At 32.4% G+C, this 6,517-nt stretch overlaps 1 long non-coding RNA gene across 1 annotated transcript in view; it reads left to right on the top strand.

Annotated features, from left to right (window-relative positions):
* The first annotated feature begins 527 nt into the window (after positions 1-527).
* Positions 528-6,517, top strand: part of LOC139359219 (uncharacterized) — a 28,532-nt gene continuing 22,542 nt past the window's right edge. Inside the window, exon 1 of the long non-coding RNA XR_011615134.1 lies at positions 528-592. This is a non-coding gene — a long non-coding RNA (uncharacterized lncRNA). The remainder of the gene's footprint in view (positions 593-6,517) is intronic.

The following is a 6,517-nucleotide window of genomic DNA, read 5'->3' as shown; positions in this document are numbered from 1 at the left end:
AGTAATAGACATACTGAATAATAAAACATATATTATGACATGTTAAAATGTGTACTGCAAAGAAAAATATACAAGTATTTAATTTCCTTTATAAGAGATACAATAATGGATGTTATGTCTTTGAATACAAACAGAATATGTTCTATCTTTAAAACACACTAATTGATAACTGATATATTTGCATTACTTGATTTAAATTCGTCAAATTATTTTGGTGAAGAGAAGTATGTGTGAAAGAGTAAAAAAGGACCAAATGCAGAAAGGAAAAAAATAATAGGTGCACAGTGTAAAATGTTTACTGTATAAAATTCTATGATATAATTATAGTGATGATGATGAGGAGGAGGAATATTATTCTTTTTACACATTCAGAGCATGTAGAAATGTTAAGTGATTTACCAAATATTATACTTATAATAAGATATAGAGCCAGAGATTGAGCCCAAGATTTTTTATTATTTTCTAATTAACATTGCATAGTTCTGCCTCTTGTTTCTTACCTTAGTGTGCATTTTATACATTTATCAGGAGGACTACAATCATCTGAACCTCATATTTCAGAAGATGCAGAACAGACAAAACAAACTATATGGTACAGTTTTTCTTTTTACAGGTTTATTTTACTGGGGGAGTTGGTAGTTTTACTCTCTCAGATGCTAAGTAGGTGTTTTACATACATTTTGGGATGATATGACATAATACTATACAATGCAATTATAATATGATATAAAATAACAGCTTAACCATTAACGCTTTTTAAATTTAATGATAATGAAACCAATGAGATATGAGAAAACAACTTGTTCATAACTTATGAGAATTTTATTTTATTTCCCTTGTGTCCCCTTCATCAGTTAAAATGGTTGTGCTTTACAACTTTTTCGTTTTGCTTTGGGCTATTTGTAGGCAGTCCTTTTGCAGTGATTAAAGTGCTGGATTTTAGTGAATCCATTAAGGAGAAAGTGTCTAATTATGAGCATTAACGGTAAAGATTATGCGAAGGGCCACGTGTTTCATTGTGAATATAGAAAACTGTTGTGTTAAAGCTGTAATCTGAAATAATAAATGAATATAACATGTAATAGAAAACAAAAAAATATTCAGGGAAGACATGCAGGCTATTATCTCTGAAAACAATAAAGAAATTAGATAGGAAACAAAAAAAGAGTTTTCATTATGCTACTTAGCTTTGAATGCCTGCTAGAGAACAGATATGAGATAGAATAGCTGGCCTCTCACATTTGATCACTTGCCATCTCCCTACAAAGTTTGCCATCTTTCTGATATAGTGTCATTTATTTGTTCCTTACCAATAATGACCTTCCTCCTCTTCTTCCTCTCAGTACCTAATGACGTTCTATTCACTTTTTAGCATGGAATTCAAAAGGCATATTTTTTAAAAATCAGCTTTCATGATACTATATTATTCTCTGAAATACATGAATCTTAATATTTATTATATAAACTACTATAATTAGTAAAACATCTTACTTATAGAACTGTCCCACTGTATTGTAAGCAAATACGTTCTCTAGAATTAGAACTAGAGAAATGAAAATAGAAAAATCACATGAACAAACACTGAAACCAACATATCCAATATATTCTAAGAATCTAGCACAGTACTGGCACAGGCTAAGTATTCACTAAATATTTAGTAAGGAAAAGATAAATATTTGCCACATTTTATGACATTTGAATACCTCTACGCCCAGAGACTAGAGAATCTAGAAGAAATGGATCAATTGTTGGAAACATACAACCTTCCAATATTAAATCAGGAAGAAATTGAAATCCTGAGCCAATAATGAGCTTCAAAATTGAATCAGTAATAAACAGCCTACCAACAAAAGCAAACAAACAAACGAGCAAAAAGACCCTTGGCCAGATAGATTCACACCCGAATTCTACCAGATGTACAAAGGAGAGTTATTACCAATAATACTAAAATTATTCCAAAAAATTGAGTAAGAGTGACTCCTGTCCAACTAATTCTACAAAGCCAGCATCATTCTAGTGCCAAAACCTGGTAGAGACACAACAAAAAAGAAAACTTTAGGTGAATATTCTTGTTGAACATAGACACAAAAATCCTCAACAAAATACTAGCAAACGAGATCCAGCAGCACATCAAAAAGTTATTTTACCATAGTTAAGTAAGTTTTATTTCTGGGATGCAAGGTTGGTTCAACATACATCAATAAATATGATTCATCACATAAACAGAATATTTAAAAACCATATAATCATGACAATAGACACACAAAATGGTTTTAATAAAATTCAATATCCCTTCATGTTAAGAACATTCAGCAAATTAGGCATTGAAAGCACATACCTCAAAATAATAAGAGCCATCTATGAAAAACCCACAGCCAGTATCATACTGAATGGGCAAAAACTGGAAGCATCACCCTGGATAACTAGAACCAGATAAGGATGTCCACTCTGACCACTCCTATTCAACATAGTACAGAAAGTCCTAGCCAGAGCAATCAGACAAGAGAAAGAATAAAATGCATCCAGATAGGGAGAAAGTTAAATTATCTTTTTTTATTTTCAGACAATATGGTAGAATACCTGTAAAACCCTAAATATTTTCCCAAAAGCCTCCTAGAACTGACAAATGACTTCAGTAAAGTTTAGGATACAATAAGCAGTAGCGTTTCTACACATCAATAACATTCAAACTGAGAGCCAAATCAATAACATAATCCCACTTATACTAGCCACACAAAGAATAAAATAACTACGAATAGAGCCAACTAGGGAGGTGAAAGATTTCTACCATGAGAATTACTACACACTGCTGAAGGAAATCAGAGACAACACAAGCAAATGGGAAAACCTGCTCATGGTTAGGAATAATCAATATTGTTAAAATGGCTATACAACTGAAAGCAAATTACAGATTCAATACTATTTCTGTCAAACTGCCAACATCATTTTTCACAGAATTAGAAAAAAAAAAAAAAAACGTTCTTAAATTCATATGGAACCAAAAAATAGCCCACATGGCCAAACAAAGCTAAGCACAAAGAACAAAGTCAGAGGCATCACACTATCCAACTTCAAACAAGGCTACAGTAAGCAAAATGGCATGGTACTGATACAAAAACAGACAAACCAGTGGAATATGACAGAGAACTCATAAATAAAGTCACATATCTAAAACCAACTGATTTTTGACAAAATTGACAAAAGTGAATAATGAAGAAAGGATACCCTATTCAGAAAATGGTGCTGAGATAACTGGCTAGCCATATGCAGAAGTTTGAAACTTACTATTATATAAGACTTAACTCAAGATGGATTAAAGACTTAACTGTAAGACATAAATCTATAAAAATCTTAGAAGAAAGTCTAGGAAATACCTTTCTGGACATCAACCTTGGCAAAGGATTTATGATTAAGTCCCCCAAAACAGTGGGGACTAAATAAATGAAAGAGCTTCTGCACAGCAAAAGAACCTCTCAACAGAGTAAACAGACAGCCTACAGAATGGGAGAATGTATTTGCAAACTGCATCCAACAGAGGTCTAAAATCTAGAATCTGTAGGAATGTAAAGAATACAATAGCAAAAACCATTTGACCTCATTAAATAAAGGACAAAAGACATAAGCAGACACTTCTCAAAAGAAGACACACATGCAACCAAAAAATATATGAAAAATGCTCCATACCACTCATTGGAGAAATGTAAATCAAAATCATTTCATATTAGTCATAAGAGTCATTATTAAAGTGTCAAAAAAATAACAGATGTTGGCAAAATTTCAAAGAAAAAGGAATGCTTATGCACTATTAGTGGGAACATAAATTAGTTCAGCAACTGTGAAAAGCTGTTTGAAAATTTCTCAAAGAACTTATAACTACCATTTGACCCAGCAACTCCATTATTGGGTATATACCCACAGGAAAATAAATCATTCTGCCAAAAAGGCACATGAACTCATATCTTCATGGTATCATTATTCATAACAGCAAATGCAGTGATATCAAGATACCCATCATTTATGGAGTGGATAAGGAAAATATGGTAGAAATACAATATGGAATACTATGGAGTCATAAAAAAGAGCAAAATTATGTCCTTTGCAGCAAATTGGAAGCAGCTGGAGGACATTATCCTAAGTCAATTAATACAGGAACAGAAAACCAAATACTGTATGTTCTCACTTATAAGTGGAGCCAAACATTGAGTACATATGAGCACAACTATGAGAACAACAGACACTGGGGACTACTTGCTGGAAAGGGGAAGAAGTGGGAAAATGGTTGAAAAACTATTGGGTACTGTGCTCACTATCTAGGTGACAAGATCATTAATATAGCAAAACCCAGCAACATACAATTTACCCATGTAACAAATCTCCACACATACCCCCAAATCTAAAATAGAAGTAAAATAATAAAAACAAATCTCATTCAAGTAAAATTAAGATTAAGTTTTTATTTGCATACAAATTTTACTTGATATTGGTGAATATTAAAAAAGAAAATACTTCCTACTAATTATGAAAACATAGCTGAAAGTCTGCAATGTTGTGAAACACATAATAAAATGTTTTTCCTAGAAATGTGTGCAGGCAAATTAGAACTAGAGAAATAAAAATAGAAAAATCTTTTGAATAAACACTAAAAGAGCTCAGTAAGACAGTTGTTTGAAAAAATAACTTATTTCAATTCAGCAAAAGAAAAGATAAAAAATGCAAAAAGAATTTATTAGGCAGAAATTGGGTCAGTTCACAGAGTCCAAGGAAGATTTATATAAGAACATCTATAGAAGCTGATTTGAAAACACAATACATGGAAGGAGGATAGAAGCATGAAAGTATGCTGGATGTTATTTCAGTAATACAGTGAGAAAATGAGCTGCTGGAAGCTGAGATGATAATTAGGGATCAGAATCTGCATATGTTTTGAAAATAAGATATCCTGAAGAAGGCAATGCAAGGTGTGAGAAAGAAAGAAACTATCAAATGATTTCAGGGTTTTGAGACTAATCAATGGACAGTATGGGTTTGCCATTGTATTCATTTCATTTCTGCTTTTATAACAGAGTACTACAGATTGGATAATATAAAAAGAACGGAAGTTTATGCAGCTCAAGATTCTGGAGGCTGGAAAGTCCAAGAGTACAGTGCACAGGCATCTGGAGAGTTTTGTCTCATGATGAAAGGGTAGAAAGTGAAAGTAAGCACATAAGACAGAGAGGTACCAGGGGATGGTACCTCTCTATAACTTACCTGATGCCATAATAACGACATTAAAAAGAGCCTTGATGACAAGTAATCTCTTATTAGGCATCACCTCTCAACACAGTTGCACTGGGGATTAAGTTTCCAATACATGAACTTTGGGGAACAAATAAAAAACATATGTACCCTAGAACTTAAAGTATTAAAAAACAAAAAGAAACAACAACAACAACAAAAATAGCATCCTTTACTTTAGATGTACAAGAATGATAAATGAACAGATTTGAAAGGGATGGAGAATTGATGTTAGATGGTGGACAAAAGTGGTAGTGGACATTTTTTGAAATCTTCTATTTCATTATCTTGAGAAAATAGGAAACAAAGTTGTCACCTGAGAGCAGGATAGAGGAGGAGGTGATTAATGTTTGTGGAAAGGGCATAAAATCATTTTCAAATATGGTAGAGAAGAGAATGGAATAAAGAAATGCAATGTGGCAAGTGTGCAGCATTCAGTGTTCACTTGACATAATACAATTAAAGAAAGAATAGATAAGGTGGTTGAGTGTTTTATACACAGTCATACCTTGGAGATATTGTGGGTTTGGTTCCAGACCGCTGTGATAAAGTTAATATCACAATAAAGCAAGTTGCATGAATATTTGGTTCCCAGTGCATAGAAAAATATGTTTACACTATACCCTTATCTTTTAAGTGCAATAACATTATGTCTAAAGAATCAATGTATATAACTTAATTAACATATACTTTTTACCTAGAAAATTATAATTATCTGAGCCTTCAGTGAGTAGTAATATTATTGCTGTTGGAAGATCTTGCCTCAGTGTTAATAGCCGCAGACTGATAAAGGTGGTATTTGCTTAAGTTTGGAATGCCTGTGACAATTTCCTAAAATAAGAAAACAATGAAGTTTGTCACTTTAATTGATTCTTCTTTTCATGAAAGATTTCTCTGCAGCATGCCATGCTGTTGGATAATATATTATGCACAGTAGCACTTTCTCAAAATTGGAGTCAATCATTTCATACTGTGGAAATGCTTTATCAATAAAATGTATATAATATTCTGATTATTTGTTATCACTTCAAGAATGTTCACAGCATCTTCCCCAGTAGATTTCAATTCAAGAAACTACTTTCTTTGCTCATTGATTAGAAGTAACTTTTATCCATTCAAGTTTGATCATGAGATTACAGCAATTCAGTCACATCTTCAGGTTTCAATTCTAATTCTAGTTCTCTTGCTATTTCCAATACCTCTGCAGTTATTTTCTTCACTTAAATATTGAACCCTTAAA

This window comes from Macaca nemestrina, chromosome 16 (genome assembly GCF_043159975.1).
Source record: "Macaca nemestrina isolate mMacNem1 chromosome 16, mMacNem.hap1, whole genome shotgun sequence".
NCBI classification, from domain to species: Eukaryota; Metazoa; Chordata; class Mammalia; order Primates; family Cercopithecidae; genus Macaca; species Macaca nemestrina.
This window is presented reverse-complemented; position numbering and strand designations above follow the sequence as displayed.